Source organism: Oncorhynchus tshawytscha, linkage group LG13 (genome assembly GCF_018296145.1).
Source record: "Oncorhynchus tshawytscha isolate Ot180627B linkage group LG13, Otsh_v2.0, whole genome shotgun sequence".
NCBI lineage: Eukaryota > Metazoa > Chordata > Actinopteri > Salmoniformes > Salmonidae > Oncorhynchus > Oncorhynchus tshawytscha.
In genome coordinates this window covers 2282445-2297564 of record NC_056441.1, presented here as the reverse complement: position 1 = coordinate 2297564, position 15120 = coordinate 2282445, and the positions used below count along the sequence as shown (strand labels likewise).

At 45.5% G+C, this 15120-nt stretch overlaps 1 protein-coding gene across 1 annotated transcript in view; it reads right to left on the bottom strand.

The window, feature by feature from the left end:
- Positions 1–15120, bottom strand: part of LOC112241252 (angiopoietin-2) — an 87246-nt gene that overhangs the window by 15564 nt on the left and 56562 nt on the right. The gene's annotated exons all lie outside the window — the stretch shown is intronic.

Sequence of the window (15120 nt, the reverse complement as noted above, 5' to 3'; positions counted from 1 at the left end):
CAGGGCTTTAGTAGTGGAGAGAGATATATACTAGACCACCACAGGGCTTTAGTAGTGGAGAGAGAGATATACTAGACCATCATAGGGTTTTAGTAGTGGAGAGAGAGATATAACCTCCTGCCCAATGTATGACCATATTAGAGAGACATATTTCCCTCAGATTACACAGATCCACAAAGAATTTGAAAACAAATCCAATTTTGAAAAACTCCCATATCTACTGGGTGAAATTCCACAGTGTGCCATCACAGCAGCAAGATTTTGACCTGTTGCCACGAGAAAAGGGCAACCAGTGAAGAACAAACACCATTGTAAATACAACCCATATTTATGCTTATTTATTTTATCTTGTGTCCTTTAGCCATTTGTACATTGTTAGAACACTGTATATATATATAATATGACATTTGTAATGTCTTTACTGTTTTGAAACTTCATGTGTAATGTTTACTGTTAATTTTTGTTGTTTTTCACTTTATATATTCACTTTGTATGTTGTCTACCACTTGCTTTGGCAATGTTAACACATGTTTCCCATGCCAATAAAGCCCTTGAATTGAATTGAATTGAATTGATATACTAGACCACCACAGGGCTTTAGTAGTGGAGAGAGAGACCACCACAGGGCTTTAGTAGTGGAGAGAGAGATATACTAGACCACCACAGGGCTTTAGTAGTGGAGAGAGAGACCACCACAGGGCTTTTGTAGTGAGAGAGAGATATACTAGACCATCATAGGGTTTTAGTAGTGGAGAGAGTGATATACTAGACCACCACAGGGCTTTAGTAGTGGAGAGAGAGACCACCACAGGGCTTTAGTAGTGGAGAGAGAGATATACTAGACCACCACAGGGCTTTAGTAGAGGAGAGAGAGACCACCACAGGGCTTTTGTAGTGGAGAGAGAGTATTACTAGACCACCATAGGGCTTTAGTAGTGGAGAGAGAGACAACCACAGGGCTTTTGTAGTGGAGAGAGAGTATTACTAGACCACCACAGGGCTTTTGTAGTGGAGAGATACCACCACAGGGCTTTAGTTGTGGAGAGATACCACCACAGGGCTTTAGTTGTGGAGAGAGAGATATCCTAGACCACCACGGGGCTTTAGTAGTGAGAGAGAGATATACTAGACCACCATAGGGCTTTAGTTGTGGAGAGAGAGATATACTAGACAACCATAGGGCTTTAGTAGTGGAGAGAGAGACCAACACGGGTCTTTAGTAGTGGAGAGAGATATATACTAGACCACCATAGGTCTTTAGTAGTGGAGAGAGATATATACTAGACCACCATAGGGCTTTAGTAGTGGAGAGAGATATATACTAGACCACCGTAGGGCTTTAGTAGTGGAGAGAGAGATATAGTAGACCACCACAGGGCTTTAGTAGTGGGGAGAGAGATATACTAGACCACCACAGGGCTTTAGTAGTGGAGAGAGAGTATTACTAGACCACCATAGGGCTTTAGTAGTGGAGAGAGAGACAACCACAGGGCTTTTGTAGTGGAGAGAGAGTATTACTAGACCACCACAGGGCTTTAGTAGTGGAGAGAGAGATATACTAGACCACCACAGGGCTTTTGTAGTGGAGAGAGAGATATACTAGACCATCATAGGGTTTTAGTAGTGGAGAGAGAGATATACTAGACCACCACAGGGCTTTAGTAGTGGAGAGAGAGACCACCACAGGGCTTTAGTAGTGAGAGAGAGATATACTAGACCACCACAGGGCTTTAGTAGAGGAGAGAGAGACAACCTCAGGGCTTTTGTAGTGGGAGAGAGTATTACTAGACCACCATAGGGCTTTAGTAGTGGAGAGAGAGACAACCACAGGGCTTTTGTAGTGGAGAGAGAGTATTACTAGACCACCACAGGGCTTTTGTAGTGGAGAGATACCACCACAGGGCTTTAGTTGTGGAGAGATACCACCACAGGGCTTTAGTTGTGGAGATAGAGATATCCTAGACCACCACGGGGCTTTAGTAGTGGAGAGAGAGATATACTAGACCACCATAGGGCTTTAGTTGTGGAGAGAGATATACTAGACAACCACAGGGCTTTAGTAGTGGAGAGAGAGACCAACACGGGTCTTTAGTAGTGGAGAGAGATATATACTAGACCACCATAGGTCTTTAGTAGTGGAGAGAGATATATACTAGACCACCATAGGGCTTTAGTAGTGGAGAGAGATATATACTAGACCACCGTAGGGCTTTAGTAGTGGAGAGAGAGATATAGTAGACCACCACAGGGCTTTAGTAGTGGGGAGAGAGATATACTAGACCACCACAGGGCTTTAGTAGTGGAGAGAGAGTATTACTAGACCACCATAGGGCTTTAGAAGTGGAGAGAGAGACAACCACAGGGCTTTTGTAGTGGAGAGAGAGTATTACTAGACCACCACAGCGCTTTAGTAGTGGAGAGAGAGAGAGAGAGAGAGAGAGAGAGAGAGAGAGAGAGAGAGAGAAACCACCATAGGGAATTAGTAGTGGAGAGAGAGAGAGAGATACCACCACAGGGCTTTTGTAGTGGAGAGAGAGTATTACTAGACCACCATAGGGCTTTAGTAGTGGAGAGAGATACCACCACAGGGCTTTAGTAGTGGGGAGAGCGATATACTAGACCACCGTAGGGCTTTAGTAGTGGAGAGAGAGATATACTAGACCACCATAGGGCTTTAGTAGTGGAAAGAGAGATATAGTAGACCACCACAGTGCTTTAGTAGTGGGGAGAGAGATATACTAGACCACCACAGGGCTTTAGAGTGGAGAGAGACATATACTAGACCACCGTAGGGCTTTAGTAGTGGAAAGAGAGATTTACTAGACCACCACAGGGCTTTAGAGTGGAGAGAGGGATATACTAGAGCACCACAGGGCTTTTGTAGTGGAGAGATACCACCACAGGGCTTTAGTTGTGGAGAGATACCACCACAGGGCTTTAGTTGTGAGAGAGAGATATCCTAGACCACCACGGGGCTTTAGTAGTGGAGAGAGAGATATACTAGACCACCATAGGGCTTTAGTTGTGGAGAGAGAGATATACTAGACAACCATAGGGCTTTAGTAGTGGAGAGAGAGACCAACACGGGTCTTTAGTAGTGGACAGAGATATATACAAGACCACCATAGGTCTTTAGTAGTGGAGAGAGATATATACTAGACCACCACAGGGCTTTAGTAGTGGAGAGAGAGATATACTAGACCACCATAGGGCTTTAGTTGTGGAGAGAGAGATATACTAGACAACCACAGGGCTTTAGTTGTGGAGAGAGACATATACTAGACCACCATAGGTCTTTAGTAGTGGAGAGAGATATATACTAGACCACCATAGGGCTTTAGTAGTGGAGAGAGATATATACTAGACCACCGTAGGGCTTTAGTAGTGGAGAGAGAGATATAGTAGACCACCACAGGGCTTTAGTAGTGGGGAGAGAGATATACTAGACCACCACAGGGCTTTAGTAGTGGAGAGAGAGATATACTAGACCACCACAGGGCTTTAGTAGTGGGGAGAGAGATATACTAGACCACCACAGGGCTTTGGTAGTGGAGAGAGAGACCACCACAGGGCTTTTGTAGTGGAGAGAGAGTATTACTAGACCACCATAGGGCTTTAGTAGTGGAGAGAGAGACAACCACAGGGCTTTTGTAGTGGAGAGAGAGTATTACTAGACCACCACAGCGCTTTAGTAGTGGAGAGAGAGAGAGAGATACCACCACAGGGCTTTTGTAGTGGAGAGAGAGTATTACTAGACCACCATAGGGCTTTAGTAGTGGAGAGAGATACCACCACAGGGCTTTAGTAGTGGGGAGAGCGATATACTAGACCACCGTAGGGCTTTAGTAGTGGAGAGAGAGATATACTAGACCACCATAGGGCTTTAGTAGTGGAAAGAGAGATATAGTAGACCACCACAGTGCTTTAGTAGTGGGGAGAGAGATATACTAGACCACCACAGGGCTTTAGAGTGGAGAGAGACATATACTAGACCACCGTAGGGCTTTAGAGTGGAGAGAGAGATATACTAGACCACCGTAGGGCTTTAGTAGTGGAAAGAGAGATATACTAGACCACCACAGGGCTTTAGTAGTGGAGAGAGATATACTAGACCACCATAGGGCTTTAGTAGTGGAGAGAGATACCACCACAGGGCTTTAGTAGTGGAGAGAGAGATATACTAGACCACCATAGGGCTTTAGTAGTGGAGAGAGATACCACCACAGGGCTTTAGAGTGGAGAGAGACATATACTAGACCACCGTAGGGCTTTAGAGTGGAGAGAGAGATATACTAGACCACCGTAGGGCTTTAGTAGTGGAAAGAGAGATATACTAGACCACCACAGGGCTTTAGTAGTGGAGAGAGATATACTAGACCACCATAGGGCTTTAGTAGTGGAGAGAGATACCACCAAAGGTCTTTAGTAATGGAGAGAGACCACCATAGGGCTTTAGCAGTGGAGAGAGAGAGATATACTAGACCACCACAGGGCTTTAGTAGTGGAGAGAGTGAGATACTAGACCACCGTAGGGCTTTAGAGTGGAGAGAGAGATATACTAGACAACCATAGGGCTTTAGTAGTGGAGAGAGAGATATACTAGACAACCATAGGGCTTTAGTAGTGGAGAGAGAGACCAACACGGGTCTTTAGTAGTGGAGAGAGATATATACTAGACCACCACAGGGCTTTAGTAGTGGAGAGAGTGATATACTAGACCACCACAGGGCTTTAGTAGTGGAGAGAGAGACCACCACAGGGCTTTTGTAGTGGAGAGAGAGTTATACTAGACCACCACATGGCTTTAGTAGTGGAAAGAGAGACCACCACAGGGCTTTTGTAGTGGAGAGAGAGTATTACTAGACCACCATAGGGCTTTAGTAGTGGAGAGAGAGACCACCACAGTGCTTTTGTAGTGGGAGAGAGTATTAATATACCACCACAGGGCTTTAGTAGTGGAGAGAGAAGAGAGAGAGAGAGAGAGAGAGAAACCACCATAGGGAATTAGTAGTGGAGAGAGAGAGAGATACCACCACAGGGCTTTTGTAGTGGAGAGAGAGTATTACTAGACCACCATAGGGCTTTAGTAGTGGAGAGAGATACCACCACAGGGCTTTAGTAGTGGGGAGAGAAATATACTAGACCACCATAGGGCTTTAGTAGTGGAGAGAGAGATATACTAGACAACCATAGGGCTTTAGTAGTGGAGAGAGAGATATACTAGACCACCACAGGGCTTTAGTAGTGGAGAGAGATATACTAGACCACCATAGGGCTTTAGTAGTGGAGAGAGATACCACCACAGGGCTTTAGTAGTGGAGAGAGAGATATACTAGACCACCGTAGGGCTTTAGTAGTGGAGAGAGGGATATACTAGAGCACCACAGGGCTTTTGTAGTGGAGAGATACCACCAAAGGTCTTTAGTAATGGAGAGAGACCACCATAGGGCTTTAGCAGTGGAGAGATACCACCACAGGGCTTTAGTTGTGGAGAGAGAGATATCCTAGACCACCACAGGGCTTTTGTAGTGGAGATATACCACCACAGGGCTTTAGTTGTGGAGAGAGAGATATCCTAGACCACCACGGGGCTTTAGTAGTGGAGAGAGAGATATACTAGACCACCATAGGGCTTTAGTTGTGGAGAGAGAGATATACTAGACAACCATAGGGCTTTAGTAGTGGAGAGAGAGATATACTAGACAACCATAGGGCTTTAGTAGTGGAGAGAGGACCACCACAGGGCTTTAGTAGTGGAGAGAGAGATATACTAGACCACCACAGGGCTTTAGTAGTGGAGAGAGTGATATAATGACCACCACAGGGCTTTAGTAGTGGAGAGAGAGACCACCACAGGGCTTTTGTAGTGGAGAGAGAGTTATACTAGACCACCACATGGCTTTAGTAGTGGAAAGAGAGACCACCACAGGGCTTTTGTAGTGGAGAGAGAGTATTACTAGACCACCATAGGGCTTTAGTAGTGGAGAGAGAGACCACCACAGTGCTTTTGTAGTGGAGAGAGAGTATTAATATACCACCACAGGGCTTTAGTAGTGGAGAGAGAGAGAGAGAGAGAGAGAGAGAGAGAGAGAGAGAAACCACCATAGGGAATTAGTAGTGGAGAGAGAGAGAGATACCACCACAGGGCTTTTATAGTGGAGAGAGAGTATTACTAGACCACCATAGGGCTTTAGTAGTGGAGAGAGATACCACCACAGGGCTTTAGTAGTGGGGAGAGAAATATACTAGACCACCGTAGGGCTTTAGTAGTGGAGAGAGAGATATACTAGACAACCATAGGGCTTTAGTAGTGGAGAGAGAGACCACCACGGGGCTTAAGTAGTGGAGAGAGAGGTATACTAGACCACCGTAGGGCTTTAGTTGTGGAGAGAGAGATATACTAGACAACCATAGGGCTTTAGTAGTGGAGAGAGAGACCACCATGGGGCTTTAGTAGTGGAGAGAGAGGTATACTAGACCACCCTAGGGCTTTAGTAGTGGAGAGAGATATATACTAGACCACCATAGGGCTTTAGTAGTGGGGAGAGAGATATACTAGACCACCACAGGGCTTTAGTAGTGGAGAGAGAGATATACTAGACCACCATAGGGCTTTAGTAGTGGAGAGAGATATATACTAGACCACCACAGGGCTTTAGTAGTGGAGAGAGAGATATACTAGACCACCATAGGGCTTTAGTAGTGGAGAGATACCACCACAGGGCTTTAGTAGTGGAGAGATAGCACCATAGTGCTTTAGTAGTGGAGAGATACCACCCTAGGGCTTTAGTATTGGAGAGAGAGATATACTAGACCACCACAGGGCTTTAGTAGTGGAGAGAGATACCACCACAGGGCTTTAGTAGAGGAGAGAGAGAGATACTAGACAACCATAGGGCTTTAGTAGTGGAGAGAGCGATATACTCAACCACCACAGGGCTTTAGTAGTGAAGAGAGAGATATACTCGACCACCACAGGGCTTTAGTAGTGAAGAGAGAGATATACCAGACCACCATAGGGCTTTAGTAGTGGAGAGAGAGACCACCACGGGGCTTTAGTAGTGAAGTTAGAGATATACTAGACCACCACAGGGCTTTAGTAGTGGAGAGAGAGATATACTAGACCACCACAGGGCTTTAGTAGTGGAGAGAGAGATATACTAGACCACCACAGGGCTTTAGTAGTGGAGAGATACCACCACAGGGCTTTAGTAGTGGAGAGAGGACCACCACAGGGCTTTAGTAGTGGAGTGAGAGATATACTAGACCACCACAGTGCTTTAGTAGTGGAGAGAGAGATATATTAGACCACCACAGGGCTTTAGTAGTGGAGAGAGAGATATACTAGACCACCACAGGGCTTTAGTAGTGGAGAGAGAGATATACTAGACCACCACAGGGCTTTAGTAGTGGAGAGAGAGATATACTAGACCACCACAGGGCTTTAGTAGTGGAGAGAGAGATATACTAGACCACCACAGGGCTTTAGTAGTGGGGAGAGAGATATACTAGACCACCACAGGGCTTTAGTAGTGGAGAGAGAGATATACTAGACCACCACAGGGCTTTAGTAGTGGAGAGAGAGTTATACTAGACCACCACAGGGCTTTAGTAGTGGAGAGAGAGATATACTAGACCACCACAGGGCTTTAGTAGTGGGGAGAGAGATATACTAGACCACCACAGGGCTTTAGTAGTGGAGAGATACCACCATAGGGCTTTAGTAGTGGAGAGATACCACCACAGGGCTTTAGTAGTGGAGAGAGAGATATACTAGACCACCACAGGGCTTTAGTAGTGGAGAGAGGACCACCACAGGGCTTTAGTAGTGGAGAGAGAGATATACTAGACCACCACAGGGCTTTAGTAGTGGAGAGAGGACCACCACAGGGCTTTAGTAGTGGAGAGAGAGATATACTAGACCACCACAGGGCTTTAGTAGTGAGAGAGAGATATACTAGACCACCACAGGGCTTTAGTAGTGGAGAGAGACCACCACAGGGCTTTAGTAGTGGAGAGAGAGATATACTAGACCACCACAGGGCTTTAGTAGTGAGAGAGACCACCACAGGGCTTTAATAGTGGAGAGATACCACCACAGGGCTTTAGTAGTGGAGAGAGAGATGTACTAGACCACCACAGGGCTTTAGAGTGGAGAGAGAGATATACTAGTCCACCGTAGGGCTTTAATAGTGGAAAGAGAGATATACTAGACCACCACAGGGCTTTAGTAGTGGAGAGAGAGATATACTAGACCACCATAGGGCTTTAGTAGTGGAGAGAGATACCACCACAGGGCTTTAGTAGTGGAGAGAGAGAGATATACTAGACCACCACAGGGCTTTAGAGTGGAGAGAGAGATATACTAGACCACCATAGGGCTTTAGTAGTGAGAGAGAGATATACTAGACCACCACAGGGCTTTAGTAGTGGAGAGAGAGATAGGGCTTTACTAGAACCACCACAGGGCTTTAGTAGTGGAGAGAGATATACCAGACCACACCATAGGGCTTTAGTAGTGGAGAGAGATATACTAGACCACCACAGGGCTTTTAGTAGTAGACCACCACAGGGCTTTAGAGTGGAGAGAGATATACTAGACCACCAGGACCACCACAGGGCTTTAGTAGTGGAGAGAGCTTTAGTAGTGGAGAGAGTATATATACTAGACCACCACAGGGCTTTAGTAGTGGAGAGAGAGATATACTAGACCACCATAGGGATTTAGTAGTGGAGAGATACCACCACAGGGCTTTAGTAGTGGAGAGATAGCACCATAGTGCTTTAGTAGTGGAGAGATACCACCCTAGGGCTTTAGTAGTGGAGAGAGAGATATACTAGACCACCACAGGGCTTTAGTAGTGGAGAGAGAGTTATACTAGACCACCACAGGGCTTTAGTAGTGGAGAGAGAGATATACTAGACCACCACAGGGCTTTAGTAGTGGGGAGAGAGATATACTAGACCACCACAGTGCTTTACTAGTGGAGAGATATATACTAGACCACCACAGGTTTTTAGTAGTTGAGAGATACCACCATAGGGCTTTAGTAGTGGAGAGATACCACCACAGGGCTTTAGTAGTGGAGAGAGAGATTTACTAGACCACCACAGGGCTTTAGTAGTGGAGAGAGAGATATACTAGACCACCACAGGGCTTTAGTAGTGGAGAGAGGACCACCACAGGGCTTTAGTAGTGGAGAGAGAGATATACTAGACCACCATAGGGCTTTAGTAGTGGAGAGAGAGATATACTAGACCACCACAGGGCTTTAGTAGTGGAGAGAGGACCACCACAGGGCTTTAGTAGTGGAGAGAGAGATATACTAGACCACCATAGGGCTTTAGTAGTGGAGAGAGATATATACTAGACCACCACAGGGCTTTAATAGTGGAGAGATACCACCACAGGGCTTTAGTAGTGGAGAGAGAGATGTACTAGACCACCACAGGGCTTTAGAGTGGAGAGAGAGATATACTAGTCCACCGTAGGGCTTTAGTAGTGGAGAGAGAGATATACTAGACCACCACAGGGCTTTAGTAGTGGAGAGAGATATATACTAGACCTAGTAGTGGAGAGAGATATATACTAGACCACCACAGGGCTTTAGTAGTGGAGAGAGATATACTAGACCACCACAGGGCTTTAGTAGTGGAGATATATACTAGACCACCACAGGGCTTTAATAGTGGAGAGATACCACCACAGGGCTTTAGTAGTGGAGAGAGAGATTTACTAGACCACCACAGGGCTTTAGTAGTGGAGAGAGAGATATACTAGACCACCACAGGGCTTTAGTAGTGGAGAGAGGACCACCACAGGGCTTTAGTAGTGGAGAGAGAGATATACTAGACCACCATAGGGCTTTAGTAGTGGAGAGAGATATATACTAGACCTAGTAGTGGAGAGAGATATATATACTAGACCACCATAGGGCTTTAGTAGTGGAGAGAGATATATACTAGACCTAGTAGTGGAGAGAGATATATACTAGACCACCACAGGGCTTTAGTAGTGGAGAGAGGACCACCTGGGAGCAGATATATGTTTGACCTGCCAGGCACGGCCACGTTCTGCTGCTGACTGGTTGGTTTCATTTCAAATGTCATTCCCTTCACAGTGCACTCTGGTCCTTGGTCAAAGACACAGTGTAGGGAATAGGTTTCCATTTGGGATGAAGGTTGTGTTCCTGTCTTCCCCAGCCGGAAGGGGATGCCTCAGGGGCGGCGGCTCAAAGAGAGACTGGAGACAGAAAAGTGGCAGCTTGCCCTCCGCTGATCTCATCACTGATGATGTTCTTCAAGACCACGTTATCGACTCGTCCTTTCTTTTACTTTCATCCTGTTTCTTTCTACCCAGCGATTAAAGAAGTTAACGTGTGAATAATAGTGGATGATTTGACCGAGTGGAGGGATTGACATCTCAGGCTTGAGGAAAGTCTGAAAAGGGAAGAACTTCCACGCAATTATGCCTTTCAGAAACATAACTCTTAACAAAAATCTCCCCGGAATCACTTCCATCCGTTTCTGATTCTAATCTGATTGTGACACGGCTCTAAGAGATTCTAATCTGATTGTGACACGGCTCTAAGAGATTCATCTGATTGTGACACGGCTCTAAGAGATACTAATCTGATTGTGACACGGCTCTAAGAGATTCTAATCTGATTGTGACACGGCTCTGAAAGATACTAATCTGATTGTGACACGGCTCTAAGAGATTCATCTGATTGTGACACGGCTCTAAGAGATACTCATCTGATTGTGACACGGCTCTAAGAGATACTCATCTGATTGTGACACGGCTCTAAGAGATTCTAATCTGATTGTGACACGGCTCTAAGAGATTCTAATCTGATTGTGACACGGCTCTAAGAGATTCTAATCTGATTGTGACACGGCTCTAAGAGATTCTAATCTGATTGTGACACGGCTCTGAAAGATACTAATCTGATTGTGACACGGCTCTAAGAGATTCTAATCTGATTGTGACACGGCTCTAAGAGATTCTAATCTGATTGTGACACGGCTCTGAAAGATACTAATCTGATTGTGACACGGCTCTAAGAGATTCTAATCTGATTGTGACACGGCTCTAAGAGATTCTAATCTGATTGTGACACGGCTCTAAGAGATTCTAATCTGATTGTGACACGGCTCTAAGAGATTCTAATCTGATTGTGACACGGCTCTGAAAGATACTAATCTGATTGTGACACGGCTCTAAGAGATTCTAATCTGATTGTGACACGGCTCTAAGAGATTCTAATCTGATTGTGACACGGCTCTGAAAGATACTAATCTGATTGTGACACGGCTCTAAGAGATTCTAATCTGATTGTGACACGGCTCTAAGAGATTCTAATCTGATTGTGACACGGCTCTAAGAGATTCTAATCTGATTGTGACACGGCTCTGAAAGATACTAATCTGATTGTGACACGGCTCTAAGAGATTCTAATCTGATTGTGACACGGCTCTGAAAGATACTAATCTGATTGTGACACGGCTCTAAGAGATTCTAATCTGATTGTGACACGGCTCTAAGAGATTCTAATCTGATTGTGACACGGCTCTGAAAGATACTAATCTGATTGTGACACGGCTCTAAGAGATTCTAATCTGATTGTGACACGGCTCTGAAAGATACTAATCTGATTGTGACACGGCTCTAAGAGATTCTAATCTGATTGTGACACGGCTCTGAAAGATACTAATCTGATTGTGACACGGCTCTAAGAGATTCTAATCTGATTGTGACACGGCTCTGAAAGATACTAATCTGATTGTGACACGGCTCTAAGAGATTCATCTGATTGTGACACGGCTCTAAGAGATTCTAATCTGATTGTGACACGGCTCTAAGAGATTCTAATCTGATTGTGACACGGCTCTGAAAGATACTAATCTGATTGTGACACGGCTCTAAGAGATTCTAATCTGATTGTGACACGGCTCTGAAAGATACTAATCTGATTGTGACACGGCTCTAAGAGATTCTAATCTGATTGTGACACGGCTCTAAGAGATTCTAATCTGATTGTGACACGGCTCTAAGAGATTCTAATCTGATTGTGACACGGCTCTAAGAGATTCTAATCTGATTGTGACACGGCTCTGAAAGATACTAATCTGATTGTGACACGGCTCTAAGAGATCCACATTCCAGAGGAGTCAGAACACAATAGGAACCCTGAACCCTGATGGCAATTCCAAGTCAAGCCCATCAGACACAATTTAATAACATTATCAGATAAAATCTCACTTACTGTAAGTGGCTGTTTAACATGATTTAACTATGATTGACATGTAAGAGAAAATCTTTAAAAACATATATACAGTCTATGGACTTCGTTCCCTATGAACCCCTATTCCAACAGCAAGGTGCTACAGAGGGAAGTGTGTACGGCACAGTAACATCACTAGGGCCGAGCTCCCTGCCATCCAGGACCTCTATAAAATTACCTTGATAAGATTTTACCCCCAAGCCATAAAACGGCTAAATAGTTAGTTCATTTAAAAAGTTAACCAAAAGCTACCCAGACTACCTGCATTGACCCTGTGACTCATCACATACTGCTGTTACTGTCTATTATCTATCCTTTACCCCTACCTACAGTATACTGCTGTTACTGTCTATTATCTATCCTTTACCCCTACCTACAGTATACTGCCGTTACTGTTTATTATCTATCCTTTACCCCTACCTACAGTATACTGCTGTTACTGTCTATTATCTATCCTTTACCCCTACCTACAGTATACTGCTGTTACTGTCTATTATCTATCCTTTACCCCTACCTACAGTATACTGCTGCTACTGTCTATTATCTATCCTGTTGTCTAGTCACTTTACCCCTACCTACAGTATATGTACATACAGTATCTACCTCAAGTACCTCGTACCCATTGACTCAGAACTGGCACCCCGTGTATATAGCCTGGTACTCCATGTATATAGCCTGGTACCCCATGTATATAGCCTGGTACCCCATGTATATAGCCTGGTACCCCATGTATATAGCCTGGTACCCCGTGTATATAGCCTGGTACCCTGTGAATATAGCCTGGCACCCCATGTATATAGTCTGGTACCCCATGTATATAGCCTGGTACCCTGTGTATATAGCCTGGCACCCCATGTATGTAGCCTGGTACCCCATGTATATAGCGTGGTACCCCGTCTATATAGCCTGGTACCCTGTCTATATAGCCTGGTACCCTGTGTATATAGCCTGGCACCCCGTGTATATAGCGTGGTACCCCATGTATATAGCCTGGTACCCCGTGTATATAGCCTTGTACCCCGTGTATATAGCCTGGCACCCTGTGTATATAGCCTGGCACCCTGTGTATATAGCCTGGAACCCTGTGTATATAGCCTGGCACCCTGTGTATATAGCCTGGAACCCTGTGTATATAGCCTGGCACCCTGTGTATATAGCCTGGAACCCTGTGTATATAGCCTGGAACCCTGTGTATATAGCCTGGTACCCCTTGTATATAGCCTGGTACCCTGTGTATATAGCCTGGTACCCTGTGTATATAGCTTGGAACCCTGTGTATATAGCCTGGTACCCTGTGTATATAGCCTGGTACCCCGTGTATATAGCCTGGTACCCCATGTATATAGCCTGGTACCCCGTGTATATAGCCTGGTACCCCGTGTATATAGCCTGGTACCCCGTGTATATAGCCTGGTACCCCGTGTATATAGCCTGGAACCCTGTGTATATAGCTTGGCACCCTGTGTATATAGCCTGGCACCCTGTGTATATAGCCTGGCACCCTGTGTATATAGCCTGGTACCCTGTGTATATAGCCTGGCACCCTGTGTATATAGCCTGGTACCCTGTGTATATAGCCTGGCACCCTGTGTATATAGCCTGGTACCCTGTGTATATAGCCTGGCACCCTGTGTATATAGCCTGGAACCCTGTGTATATAGCCTGGCACCCCGTGTATATAGCCTGGCACCCCATGTATATAGCCTGGTACCCCGTGTATATAGCCTGGCACCCTGTGTATATATTCTGGCACCCTGTGTATATAGCCTGGAACCCTGTGTATATAGCCTGGAACCCTGTGTATATAGCCTGGAACCCTGTGTATATAGCCTGGAACCCTGTGTATATAGCCTGGAACCCTGTGTATATAGCCTGGAACCCTGTGTATATAGCCTGGAACCCTGTGTATATAGCCTGGAACCCTGTGTATATAGCCTGGCACCCTGTGTATATAGCCTGGAACCCTGTGTATATAGCCTGGAACCCTATGTATATAGCCTGGAACCCTGTGTATATAGCCTGGAACCCTGTGTATATAGCCTGGAACCCTGTGTATATAGCCTGGCACCCTGTGTATATAGCCTGGCACCCTGTGTATATAGCCTGGAACCCTGTGTATATAGCCTGGCACCCTGTGTATATAGCCTGGTACCCTGTGTATATAGCCTGGAACCCTCTGTATATAGCCTGGTACCCTGTGTATATAGCCTGGTACCACATCTATATAGCCTGGTACCCCGTGTATATAGCCTGGTACCCCGTGTATATAGCCTGGTACCCCGTGTATATAGCCTGGAACCCTGTGTATATAGCTTGGCACCCTGTGTATATAGCCTGGCACCCTGTGTATATAGCCTGGCACCCTGTGTATATAGCCTGGTACCCTGTGTATATAGCCTGGCACCCTGTGTATATAGCCTGGTACCCTGTGTATATAGCCTGGCACCCTGTGTATATAGCCTGGTACCCTGTGTATATAGCCTGGCACCCTGTGTATATAGCCTGGAACCCTGTGTATATAGCCTGGCACCCCGTGTATATAGCCTGGCACCCCATGTATATAGCCTGGTACCCCGTGTATATAGCCTGGCACCCTGTGTATATATTCTGGCACCCTGTGTATATAGCCTGGAACCCTGTGTATATAGCCTGGAACCCTGTGTATATAGCCTGGAACCCTGTGTATATAGCCTGGAACCCTGTGTATATAGCCTGGAACCCTGTGTATATAGCCTGGAACCCTGTGTATATAGCCTGGAACCCTGTGTATATAGCCTGGAACCCTGTGTATATAGCCTGAACCCTGTGTATATAGCCTGGCACCCTGTGTATA